The sequence below is a fragment of the Amborella trichopoda genome, chromosome 11 (genome assembly GCF_054954075.1).
Source record: "Amborella trichopoda isolate Santa Cruz 75 chromosome 11, AtrichopodaSantaCruz75HAP2 v2.0, whole genome shotgun sequence".
NCBI classification, from domain to species: Eukaryota; Viridiplantae; Streptophyta; class Magnoliopsida; order Amborellales; family Amborellaceae; genus Amborella; species Amborella trichopoda.
This window is the reverse complement of record NC_142346.1, coordinates 48859487-48873783: the sequence shown is the minus strand read 5'-3', so window position 1 is coordinate 48873783 and position 14297 is coordinate 48859487. Positions and strand designations below refer to the sequence as shown.

Genomic DNA, 14297 nt, shown 5'->3' with positions numbered 1-14297 from the left:
CAACTTTTCTGACTTCGTGTCCCGCCAAGAACTCATAGACATCCCTCTCCAAGGGAATGGTTATACTTGGTCCAACCACTCTGCTCAACCTTCCCTTGCCAAGCTGGACCGTTTCCTACTCTCTCTGGACTGAGAAGCCTCTTTCCCTAGCTCCCATGCCCTCACTCTGTCAAAACCCACCTCAGATCACTGCCTCATCCTGCTGAATACCCAGGCTATTCGAAGGAGGCCGAAACCTTTTCGCTTCGAACTGGCCTGGTTAGAAGAGCATTCCCTCTCTAGTCTAATCCCTAGTTGGTGGTCCTCTTTCTCAGCCCAGGTTTTGAGTAGAGCGGGTTTTAAGTTTCAAACCAAACTCCAACTTCTCAAAAAGTCTCTCATAACTTGGAGCAAATCTCTACCAGGAAACTACTCTCAAACTAAAAACTCCCTGCTCCAATCCATTCAAGATCTCGATGGGGTAGAAGAGTCCAGACCCCTCACAGAAACAAAAGCTAACCTTAGAACCCAAACCAAGTTGGACTACCTATCCACCCTCAAGATAGAGAAATTATCTGGTGCCAGAGATCCAGAGTCAAATGGTTAAAAACAGGGGACAAGAACACTGGCTTCTTCCACCGTATAGCAAACTGTCATAGAAGAGACAATTCGATACCCACTATCAAGGTGGACAATTGCTATTTGGTTCAGCCCGATGAAATAGAATCCGCCATCCTTGCTTACTTCAAGTTTCTCTACACTGCCCCTATGGACCACAAACCAAGAACGACAACTCTAGACTTCTTAACCCTTCCCGCTCATTGGTCATAGTGGTTGGAACGACCTTTCTCAGTAGAGGAAATTGCCTGTGTTGTTGACCAACTAGCCAAAGACAGAGCTTCAGGGCCGGATGGATTCCCGGTGGTCCCCTTTAAATCCTTCCTGAGTACATTTTTAACTAATCTTTGTAGCTTCTTCGAAGAATTCCATCATTGGGGATCTTAAAGAAAGCGATAAACGCTACTTGTATTGCTCTTGTTCCCAAAATTGAAGGGGCAAAGGAGCTAAAGGACTTTCATCCCATTAGCCTGCTAAACTCTTCATACAAGATTCTGGCTAAGGCTCTAGCATCGAGACTCAAGCATGTCCTCCCACTGACCATCTCCCCATCCCAATTTGCCTTCATCCAAGATAGGCAGATTCTGGATGGGATAGTGGTAGCTCATGAGTGCCTCCACACTAGGCACATATCCAAGAAACCAGGTTTAATTTTCAAAATCGGCTGGGAAAAAGCCTATGACCATGCCGATTGGTCATTACTAGATGAAACGATGGCTAGGATGGATTTTGGAAACCTTTGGAGAAAGTGGATGAAAGGATGTATTTCCCACCCCCATTTCTCTATTCTTATAAAGAGGAGCCCAAAAGGGTTTTTCCCTTCCTCGAGGGGCCTTCGCCAAGGGGACCCTTTGTCCCCCTTTCTCGTCGCAATTGTTGCAAAGGTTTTCAGCAAGTCAATCTCCTGCCTTTACCAGGAAGATCTTCTTTCAGCCGTCCAAAGTAGCTCACAAGGTCCTTCGGCGTCACATCTGCATTACGCAGATGATACCTTAGTTTTCCTTTACGCAGATCCACCGAGATCGACAACCTCAGGCTCTTCCTCAAATGTTTTGAGACTGCCACTGGCTTCAAAGTCAACATGGATAAATCAAAGATGATGGGGGTGGGTATGACAACACAAGAGATCAGAGCCCTTATTCCTACTTGGGACTGTAAAGTAAAGGACCTCCCCACCATCTACTTGGGCATACCTTTGGGTTTGGGGAAGCCAAAAAAAAGACATTGGGCTCAAGTTATTGACAGAGTGGATTGGCGTCTGGCTGGCTGGAGAGGGAGGATTCTTTCCCTGGCAGGCCGCTAGACACTGGTCAAAGCCACACTGGTCAATGCCCCGGTCTACTTAATGTCCATCTTCCACATGCCAGCCTCAGTTGCCAACAGACTAGACCAGCTCATGAGAAACTTTCTTTAGTCAGACCAAGCAAAAAAAACAAGACACCACCTTATCTCTTGGGACAGAGTCCGACTACCCAAATCCCAAGGTGGCATAGGTATCATGGACCTGAGAAAACAAAACCTGGCTCTGCTAGGAAATAAACTCAAGTTTGATGGTTGTTCGCTGGGGAACTCAGGGCCTTCAGACGTAGGAGGGGCAGTCCGTGATCACAACAGCATTATCCTCCTCACCTACTCGAAAATGTGGGACAGGAAATTCCCAATTCACTGAAGCTTTGGCTCTTCTGTTGGGTCTCAAAAGGTTCAACCCCTCATGGGGCCAATGTTTGGTGGTGGAAGGAGACGCCCAAAATATCATCTCTTGGGCAGCAGGCACCTCCCCTCCTCCTTGGTACCTCTCAAGAATTTTTGACGAAATTCACCACATATGCAGCAATATGAACGTCTTATGGAGGCATACTTGACGGATGTCGAATGAACTCGCCGATGTTCTAGCTAAAGACGGAGCACTTGCAAGTGTGGAAGACCCCGACCGGTCCATCTCTTTTTTTGCTCTGGACCACAGAGGGTTCCCAGGACTGTAGTTAGCCTTTCTTTTTTATTTGTACCCGAGCGCTCTTATAAGCCCCATTTTTTGCTACACTATAACTTTTTGTAATTTGGCAGGAGACATGGCAAATTTTTTGTATAGGGTCTCGGGACCTATTTTTTGACCAAGATACCGTCTTGTTGGTACTCGAGGTCCTCTCTTTCCTCATTCACTTGTACTCACTCTTACAGCAATACAACGTTAACATTATAAAAAAAAAAACATACGGTGGTTCTGCTCCTCCCCAATCATCCATTATATTTGTGAAGAAGAGAGAATGCCAAATGTTGATAATACCATCAGACTTGAACCTGAATGCTAACCATTTCCGCAGTGTAGCTGCAATAGAACAACCTGTAATAAAGCGTTTTCCACATTGCCATGCTATCTACCTCCAAATTCCTTGCGAGAAAACACATTCAAGCAAAATATATGGCAAATATTATCATCATTAAGATGACAGAAAGGGCACACAGAAGCAAAGGTGATTCCCCCTAGCTACATGAGAGAATAGGTAGGAAGACGATGATGAAGGCTCAACCACGAGAACCATTTAGCCCTAGGATGACACTTAGAAGACTATAGTGCCCTGAAGACCGGTTGAGAAGAGCCCTTACGACGGATGAAATTTCATACCTCTTTAACAGAAAACATTCCATTTGCAGAGTGAATCCATACCGAAATATCAGGTTGGGGTTTCAAAGGGCTTGAAGCAACCTCCACTTCCTTCCAAATTCTAATTCATTGATCCCAAGTTCTAAGAGCTTGTCCTGGTGCAGGGGTAGGGGAACACCAGGATTGTGGAGAACAATTTACGTAGTCCACAACCCTAGGATTGGCAAAACTTCCCAGGTCCTTCCAAATACAAGAACCATAATATTCTAAAATGGATTTTTCTGATAACCACAGATCTGTCCAAAAATTAATTGTCCTTCCATCCCCAATAATCCATCAAACATTGTGGTGCAAGATAGACAACCCCATTTGAATGCCCTTCCATGCATAGGAGCAGGACTTCCTGTCAACTTCCCAGAGTGAACAATTTATGAAGTACCTGTGCCTAAAGAAGCGAGCTATAATAGAAGACGGCTTAGCCAAAATCCTCCATGCCAACTTCATCGTGCCTGCATTATTGAACTCAAAAATATCACGAATTCCAAGTCCCCCTACTTCTATTAGCAAACATACATTTTTCTACTTTACCAGGTGAACCCCCTTTTTATGAGTTGTACCAGCCCATAGAAAAATTCTCTGAACCCGCTCTAGCATACTGCATGTGCGCTTTGGCAGTACAAATGATAGAACCCAAAAAAATGGACGACGAACTTAACATCAGTGTTCCAAAAAGCAGACCACCCAGCGCCTAGGCGGATCTGGGGGCCTGGGCGCGTCGCCCAGGCGTAAGCACCCTAAAAAAGCAGTGGTCCTTGGGCGTAAGCGCCCAAGAAACCGCCTAGGCGGCCACCCAGACCTGAGCGGTTGCTTAGGGACTGCGTCCTGCCCAGAGACAGAAAACAATTTCATTAGGGGCATTTCTTGTCCTTTTTTTTATACTAAAGGGCCAAAAAACGGGGGTTTAGATCCATTTGAAACCTAAAACTTATTGGAGCCCATTTTAGAGATAGAAAGCCACCCAAAAAACTGGTTTTTTGGTGATTTCTTTAAAATCGAAGGGTTTCTCAAAGTTATGAGAAATTGATCAAAACATCACCCATTGATATTAGATTTAATTTTGATGTTTTATAAATCTATTGGGGGGTTTTTAGAAGACTTTGAGTCCTTAAAAGCGTCTTTGAGGTGGAAGTTTGGAGATTGAACAATCAAACTCAAAGTGATTTTTTTTTTAATTGCTTGTATTAATTGCATTATTTTAAGATGTCTTCTTCGGGATCTAATAGGAGTAGTGATCCCGGTTGGAAATATGGCTACAACCCAGATCCTAATAATAAAAATTGCATAAGATGCAATTTTTGTGAAAATGATACAAAATGGGGTATAAACCGGTTCAAGAAACATCTTGCCGGTATCAATGGGAATGTTGCCCCATGTAAAAAGACTCTTGATGCTGTTAAAGAGGAAATAACCAATTTTTTGAATATGGTAAAACAATGAGAAACGGAGATTAGGTCTGGGGTTCGGGTCAATTATGATGATGATGATAGTGATGAGGATGGGATTAGGGTAGGATGTCAAGAGGTAGAACAATCCATTATTAGGGGAAAAGGAAAGGGAGTTGTAACAATCCATTATTAGGGGAAAAGGAAAGGGAGTTGTAATTGCTTCTGGTTCTAAGAGTAAGACGCCTCGGGTTAGAGGCCTTATGGATAGTTTTTTGCCTTGGCCTGACCCTGAGGTTGCAGGAGAGGAAACAAAGAAGCAAACCACCATTGCAAATAGAATAAAGGAAGAGAGAGATAGAGTTGCTTATTATCTTGCTACAGGGCTTGATGAGGAGAGCATTCCTTTCAATACCACTCACTTAAGTAGCTCTATGCCGCGGTAGAGGCAATTGGCCAATTTGGGCCTGGGATGAAACCCCCAACCCCATATGAGCTTTCAAAACCTCATTTGAAAAAGGCGACGAGTGTCACAAAGGAAGCTGTAAAAGTTAAGAAGGATGCATGGGCTCAGTATGGGGTTTCTATTATGACTGATGCTTGAAGTGATAGGAAGAGAAGAAGTCAGCTGAATGTGCTTGTGAATTGTCCTTTAGGGACTGTTTTTTTTAGATCTATTGATGCCTCTGATCACATCCATGATGCCCATTATATATTCCAAGTTATAGAGAAAGGAATCAAAGAGATTGGGGAAGCATCTTGTTGTACAGGTTGTCACAGACAATGTTGCTCGTAATGTCGCTACAGCTAATTTGTTGCGCATAGCTTATCCTAGAATCTTTTGGACACCATGTGCAGCGCATTGCATAGACCTCATGCTTGAGGCTCTTGGCGGTTTAACCGAGATATCAGGTGCAGTGATATCAGGTACATTCGAGGAGAGTGCAGCTGAGGCAGATGTTTACCTTAGATGACTGGAGAGCATGCAAGAGGTCCAAGGATCAGGTTGGGAAGAAGTTGAGAGATATTATCCTTTCTAAGGCTTTTTGGCGCGGGATGAAGGGCGCTATGAAGGGCGCTCTTAAGGTATTTTTTCCTCTTGTCAAAGTCCTTCGCATGGTTGACAGTGACAAGCCTTCTATGGGCTATATATATGAGGCTATGGAGAAATGCAAAAAAGAGATAGCACAAAATTTTGATAATGATGAGAACTACTACAAGCCTGTTTGGGAGATTATTGATGAGAAGTGGGATAGACAGCTATATCGGCCATTGCATGCAGTTGGTTATTATTTGAACCCAGCTTTTTTTTATGTTGACAAGGATATACACACAAATGACACAATTATGACTGGATTTAATAAGTGTGTAGATGTGCTAGTCCCTGATCCTGATATCCAGGATATTATATGTGTTGATGACCAGATGAATTACAAGTGCTCATTAAAGTCTTTTGGGAGTCCGATGGCGATGAGGCAAAGGACCAAAATTGATCACAGTAGTAATAATATTATTAAGTTCATCAAGTTCAAGTAATCAAGTTTCATTTTTATAATTCTATTATTTATTTATGATTTTATTCTATATCTTTGCAGCCAATTGGTGGAGCCAACATGGGTGTTGTTCTCTAAATTTACAAAAGTTGGCCATTCGGATCTTAAACCTAACCACTTCCTCATCCGGTTGTGAGCACAATTGGATTACTTTTGAAGAGGTGAGGCCGTAAGGGCAATTTGTATAAGTGTATTAATAATACATGAACCATAGATTTTAATTAGTTTCATTTGATTTTGTTAGATTCATACAAAGAGAAGGAACATGCTTGAATCATTGAGGTTCAATGACCTAGTCTAAGTCAAGTATAATTGATTCTTGAAGGACAGGTTTACTAAGAGAAAAGAGAGACCCCATCAGATCAAAAAATATGGACAATGTTATGGAGTGGTTAGTTGATGATGATGAAGTCGAGGGGCACGAAAGATTGACATGGGACATGGTCATGGATGCTTCAGGGACAATAACTGACCCTCCTAGGGCCACTAGATCTTCTGCACAGAGAATGAGGTTGGAGGAGGAAGATGAGGAAGAAGAGGCAGATTCAAACGAGACAAAGGAAGACGACCAATATGTTGAGGAAGGTGACGACTCCGATGAATATGATGCTAATGCAGCTGACCCTAATGTTTATGATGATGATTGATGAATGTTGAATAATTATTAAACTTTGAACTTTGATTGAACTATGAATAGTAAATTTTAAGTTTTAATTCGATATGAATTATGGACTGACTTATGGCTATCCTTATGGAGTGTGTGCTAATGTGTAGTATACTTTCAATTCTGATGTGCTCTAAATACCTAATTCTTATATTTTATACAATATACAAATGTAGAATCCTTTTTGGATTCAACTGAGCCGCCCAGGTTCTGAGCGCCCACCATGGCGCTGGGCGGCCTGGACCCCCCAAGCCGCCTAGGACCTGACTAGTGATTTTTGAAACTATGCTTAACATTGATCTCAACAATTATAACCGACCTGTATAAGAGAGGGATAAAGCCTACCATGTTCCTATCTTGCTAATGAATTTCTCCACGAGATTCTGACAATTATGGTGCTTTAGGTTTACCATGGAACAAAGGCATTCCCAAGTATCTTATTGGAAAAACCCTCACCAAACCCCAATCCCTTCAAGATCAAATGTTTTGCATTCATGAAAACTCCAAAAAAGAAAACCATGCTTTTAGTTACATTCAATTTTTGCCCTGTGGTATTTCCAAAAATACAAAGAATAGAATTCATCTATTTTGCAGCAGCTAAAGAAGCCTCACATAAAATAATTGCATCATCGGCATAAAATAGATGCGATACCCCATAGTCACAACCAGAAGGAAAAGCCATAGAAGAGTACCTTAACCTTACAAAGAGAAAAACAATCTTTAAGCTCTCAACTTCAAATTAGCAAATCAACCATAGTCTTTCTAAACTTCAACACTCTTCTCTTCAATCATCTATTTAAAAGGTGCTCTTCAATGGTCGAAGTAAACAAGTCCTTGAATTTCTCTCTCTACTGCTGCTACAAAATCACTTATCAATCTACAAATCAACTTAGTCCTAGAGAGAAAAAAACATATTGCTGCCACACCAGGATCTATTGATAAGCAAAGTCCTTCTCAGGGATTGCTCTTGATTGAAGACTTGGTTACAGTGAGAAAGGGCACAAAAATTGCATCTTATGCAACTTCAAAATAAAATTTTTAGAATATTGTGACACACTCTAATCCATTGAATTTCACATCCAATGGCCAATAATGATTGTGACCTTGTACCAAAAGAAAATGATTTCATAGTATATAATTCCCCAAAATAAGAAGCATGAACAGCATTACGAACTTCTCCAATGGGAAGCCCAACCTCGTTGCTTTTGTCAGCATCTTAAGCACTGACCTAGTGTCGAAATTTTCATATAAGGACCAAATTGCCCTATAAATGGAATTCCTCCTCCTACACCTTAACACAGTACACATTTTATCGAGCATATGAAAAGATAAACTAATCTCTCCACCTCTGCATCTGTCACATCTCTATTATACAGAGAAACCTAGCCAGTCCTCCATACTCTTATGTTCATGCAAGAGCAACAAGTTTGTAAAACTCTCCTCAATATCTTTTTTACAACAATGGCAGTCCTCTGGAAAGCCCGTCCTGTAGCCACCCAGGAGGTTCTTTTTACTAATATTTTGAGTCATTCCATCATACAGCTGGCCAAACTCAGGATTCTAATACAAAGACACTAACTATTCACACCGCATATCTGTTTCTATAAACATCTGCTGACAATATTAGCAAAACTTCATCAGTAGAGGAATATAGAGAAGACCTATCAGAGACATACTTGTCCCAATTCACATCATCCACCAACTACCAAGGCCTATCATCGCTAACATGAAATATAAATAGGCCCAGCACTTTCTGCAAAGATATTTTAGCATCCTGTGGACTCCTTGTTGGCATTTCTGTTGCAAACATGCCTATCCATGATTTACAAATGCAATCTACTTGTGTATGGCCACATAAGTGGGAGGAAAATAGCAACCCATTGTTCACTGTCTACATTTTGGAATCAAATTTATTATTGGAGTGCACATATCATCTCCTAATGATGAGTCATGAAAATTTTATTCTCTACAAGTTTGAGCCTCTCTTTTTGAACAATTTACTGACTTGACTAAAGGTCATCCACTTCTTATCTTTCAGAAGCTTGAATGTCTAATGCAGATGACATTTTTTAACTTCCCCATTTAAATCATGATGTTTCATTCACGTTGCTTGTAATTTTTGGATCGATTATTACTTTAACTAAATTTTGCTCCACCATGGTCTTTGTCTGCCTAATTTTTCAGGCAATGAGAAATTCTTTCAATATTTTTTTGGACCTCCTTATAATATAACTCGAATTTGGCGGGATGACATCTTTCCATGCTGTGTTTACCTTCGACACTGGTAAGAATAATTCTTCTTTCCTTTACTGTTATGTATTATACTTTTATAAGATTTTCTTTTTACCAAGGTTCAGAAACTCGTCTTGGCCAAGGTATTTCGCCCTTGGCGAGGTGAGTAACTCGACTGTGTCCAAGTGGACTCGGCTGAGTCACGTGCAACCAAAAAAAAGGTCAAGAAATGGTATTTTTTTAAAAAATAGTTAAAAATAATAAAAATAAAATAAAAGATGTTAATAGAAGCATTAGGAGAATAAAAAGATCTATAATGTAGGAATTAATGAGATTTTTTATTTAGATCTTGAATATTTCAGAAAAATAATCTAAAAACTTATTTCTAACAAATATAGTGGTGTTTCCCAACTTTTCTACATTTTTTCCATTTTCAATATTTTTACTACATTTATAAGGGTGGGGCAAGTTGCTGTGGAACTCGCCCTTGTCAGCCTTGCCTATAGGGCAAGTTCGTGTGGACACGGACGAGTCATGGAACATTGCTTTTCACATTGGCGTCTGCCCAAGACATCTTGCATTTTAGATGGTATATACTATCAATGGAAATGATTTGAAGTGCTCACATCTTAATATATAAGGTGGTCCGTGAAGAGGAGGTACATCTATTCATTTAGTTGTACCTTTGGAATCCACTCCCTTTTTCCTATTTGTTATTGATTTCCCCTACCTGTAACCTTTGCTACAAAATGGTACTAGCATGAATGATCATACACATGAATTCTGATGTCAATGGTTCATATTTCCATTTACTATTGAAATCTGAGTCTTGTACATTGCCATGTCAATTTCGGTCTAATAAGGACATAACAAGTTGATCCAAGAGTCTATCCTTCCTTAGGGTGTGTTACACTCAAAAGGGCACTGCTTCCCATTCTTTATTTTCTTAGGCAATAACTGATCATCTTCCACAGTAAGTTATTCATTTATCTCTAACGTGTATGCCTACTTGAATGTGGACCATGAATAATGCAAGTTGGAACCAGTGAAATAGAAAAACATATTTTCTCGCCATAGTATGTTCCGAATTCTATTGCTGCCCTTAGAGATGATGACCTTACTCTGACAGAAGACATTTATATCACTGCAGTTAAAATGGAAATACGATGGTGTTGGAGGAGAATGTTAGCCATCAAATTATATATCAGCCTGTTATACAAGCCATAGAAGTTCTCGTCATGTGCAGAATCTCATTGATTACCTCAATGGACATTCCTTGGAATAAAATAAAATTCTTCCAACTTAAAACATCTTTAACGACATGTCTATTACCAATTACTTACAATTAGCTTCTCATTTGCATGATGGAGATTTTCAGGGCTGCTATCATGAAAATGAAATGTTTCTTTTTCCATTTCGAATTTCTAATTTTTCTTTCATACCACATACAAGTTAATACCATGGAAGGTTTTTATGGTGATAGTGATTGGCTGCTCTAAATTATCATGATAAATTCATTCTATAGGGATATCATTGGCAATGACATTTATTGTGATAAAAGTCAAGATAATTTTCAATTTATCGGCGAGAATTATCTCTAGGATAAAACTCCTTAAGTAGGAACATAATTGATAGCACAGCTATTCTAGATATCAATTGCTATTGTGATTGCTTAGCAGCTAAGACTTCCATGACAGCATGTTATGCAAGGGAGATGTTTTAATAGAGCTCTGTGATTGTGATTCCTCTCAAAATCTTGGAAAAGAAAAGATCCAATTCATGCTCTAGTGGGAATTTTATTACAAGGATGCTGCCCTTAGGGGCAAGAGCAGCAATAGGAAGAGAGCTCCTTATATTGCACCCCATGTATATGCACCAAAGGAAAAATAAAAACAAAGTTTAAGCTCTACTCCTAAGGGCAGTAGTGCATAATGACTATGATCTACCCATGTAAGTTTGCAACCACTCAAATCAACCATCATACCGATCCTTGACTGTTTCTGGAAGGTCCAATTTTTCAATTCTTCAAATTGTGGCTAAGAGTATGTAGGAACATGACCAGCTGCTCTTCCAAAGTTACACCTATGGTATCTCGTATGTTGCCTCTCTCTTTGAGAATATCTCTTAGTACAAAGAAGGTCCTCGGACTCATTCTAATTCGGTTGTAGCAATCAACGTCACCATTGATTATGGTTTCATAAAACAATGGACTTCTAACCAAACGTCGAGGATGAGGTGGTCTATCGATAATATTGATAGTGCAGCTTTCGCAGCTGCCAAGGCTGTTGTATATGCAACCAATGCTGCAACATACTTTTTTCTCTTCCTAAGTTTGGCTGCATCAGTAATGTGTCTAGACATGATTTCAAGTGGAGCCTAGAGACCAAGATGCAACTTGTTAATTCAATGAGTTACGAAAGCAAATCACATGTGAAGACCACAACTATTTACAACTTCAAGATCTAGTTACACTTTAATCAACACAGAATAATTAATAAATATAACAAATTCTTAGGTCCTAACAATTAAAGAACCAATGATAATGCTTATCCATGATAATTCCTGCAAAGTACAAATTCTACATATTTGTGTGAGGGAGAGATAGAGAGAACAATCTTAGGATGAGAGTACCGATTAGAATAAGATTTTGCAACGCCCCACATGGATTAAAGGAATGCATAGAACCAATGAGCAAACTTCAGAAGCACAGATACCCAAATAAGAATTAAACCAATACCAAAACATTCATCAATGGCATATCCAAGAATGTGCTAATAACAACACAAATGCCCAACATCCAATACTTATACCCAACATCCAATTGGCAGTGTTGAGATGAGTTGATTTTGCACATGCCAGAACTCCATTTTGTCAACCAAGTCAGAAATATCAAATGGATATTTAACAGTATGGAAGCAAACCTACAATTTCGATAGGACGACCAGGATATGAATAGGCTTCCACCACAAGATCAACCACAGTCCTAACTGTCGGCAGTTCAAGGACAAAACCACCCAAGTCAGGATACTTTCAAGAAACTCACACCTCATCATATTACTTATAAAACACCCTAACATTATTTCATAGAAGTTCAGACCTATACATTCCATAATATGGTACTTTCCATATTCCTTCACAGATTTATAAACATGTTGACCATGAATCAGGCATCTTGTAGTTGAAATTGAAAATGGGAAAAAATACTCACCATTGATCAATAGGCTTCCAATGATCTTGAAATTAAACTATTTTGGTAATCAGATTGTATAATTTAAGCAAAATTTCTCAAAAGGAAATTAAAGCTAACTACCATATCTCATTTGGATATGCGTTAAACCAAATATAGATTGTAAATATTTGAGAAAATATATCTCATTCCAACAATCTAAAAAAAAAAAAAAAGCTTTTCAAATAGATTAACCAACTTTCTAGATTCTGTACATCTTTTTATACAATGTCTGCTTAAAAAAGAGATAAACGCCAATTCACAAATCAGCACAATTTGGAGGAGGATACAATTAAACCATTATGACATAGTTTGCAGGAACGATCATTAACATTAAAAAGAAAGAAAAAAAAGCCACAACACTGTTCTTGCCCTAAATCTAAATTTCTCTTAGATCTAACCAATTTCAAGAAACTCAGAAAGCACTCACTACATTTTCGTCAGATATCAAGAACCAAAGAATAAATCCCATAAAAGGCTACAAAAAGAAATATCAATGAACCCTTTCCTCGACATTAAAACACCATACAAAACCAAAAGTATTCCATGATATAGGATGCCATTTCCAGAATCCAGACAGGTAATATTAATAAGGCGATCCCTCATTTCCAGATCCACCAAAACTCTGATTAATTATTTTTAACAAATAATAGCGTAAACAACCCATCAATTATTATAACAAAAAAAAAAAGGCTCTAGAAATGTGCATCATGGATACTGATTACAAACCGATCATAAAAAATTTCCATCATTGAGAAAGCAATACAAACCATGCAATTCCTGACATAAAAAAAATCATCCAAACTTCAAACTATCATGCTCAAACAAGATATTCATCATGGTGAAGAACAAGAATCTGAGAAAACTAAGATAAAAAGAAAAGAGGAAAACTTTCTCAAAAAAAAAAAAAAAAAAATGATAGAAAACTTTCTCAAAGCTACATTGACTACACATGCAGAGGAGATAAGAAGAAAGTGCAGAGTTAATAAAAAAAACAATACCGTAAAAAACGAACGATCAATGGAAATGATAATTTAGAGAGAGAGACTCATGGATAGCCAAGGAAACGGAATTTGATACGAGAAGAAAAAAAACACCCATAAATGAAGAGGCAAAGAAGGGAATCCACTGCAAAAAAAAGCAGCAATTTTTCCGATCATAAGGGAATCAAACAAACCCCAATTTCTAAAAACCCTAAACCCCACTAAACCAGAGGTTCAGGGAGTAAAACTTGATTGGCACCTCTTGTTTCTCAAACAAATGCCAATATTGCAGACTCCTTCATGACAAAAATGAAGTAAATGACATTCTTGTTTCTCAAACAAATCCATGGAGTTGCTACAGAAAATGAACAATAAAAGATGAAAGGAAAATGAAGAAAAGGAAAAAATGGGGCCATTGAAACCAACCTGAAAGAGAGCTCAAATGGAAAGAAAAAATCCACCCTTCCGCTCCATTTTATGCCGTTAGGATTTTATCTCTCTCTCCTTCGGTGTCCTTTTAAGCTGATGGAATTATATTTGCCTCTCTGGTTTTGATGTGGCTGTTATGATATGGCTCAACGGGGCATTGGGTTTTCAACGAGAGAGAGAGAGAGAGAGGGGACGCGTAAGCAAAACGTTTTTTTGCCCAACGCAGTTTTTTTTCGTGACTTTGTTTAACGGCGTGTTGGTGTGGGTACACAAAACCCCGTTATGTGAGTATAAAATTGCCAAACGGGGTTTTTTTTGGGAGATAAGATGGCAAACGAGCCCTTAGTTACTGATAACATTGAGAAATAAGATTATGCTTAACATAAAAGAGAAAGGGTTTGAGTGAGGTTGAAGGAGAAACGAAGATAGAAGGTGAGGTGTTCGCCATTGTTTTGTAGAAATTGTTGGCGAGGTGTTAGCCATTGTTTTGTAGAAGTTGTTGCTGCAATTTGATAGCAAGTTTTTGTCGAAATTTATTTCCTTTTAGGGGCCTTTTGAATACCTAGAAA

The 14297-nt window shown here is 39.1% G+C and overlaps 1 protein-coding gene across 8 annotated transcripts in view; it reads right to left on the bottom strand.

Moving 5' to 3' along the window:
• Nucleotides 1-13864, bottom strand: part of LOC18427849 (Myb domain protein) — a 33134-nt gene extending 19270 nt beyond the window's left edge. For all 8 annotated transcript variants that reach the window (XM_088851342.1, XM_088851346.1, XM_011622727.3 and 5 more), the window contains exons 1-2: nt 13726-13864; nt 12016-12077 (exon numbers count right to left, since the gene is read on the bottom strand). The gene's annotated coding sequence lies outside the window, so the exon portion shown is untranslated. The remainder of the gene's footprint in view (nt 1-12015; nt 12078-13725) is intronic.
• Nucleotides 13865-14297: the final 433 nt, after the last annotated feature.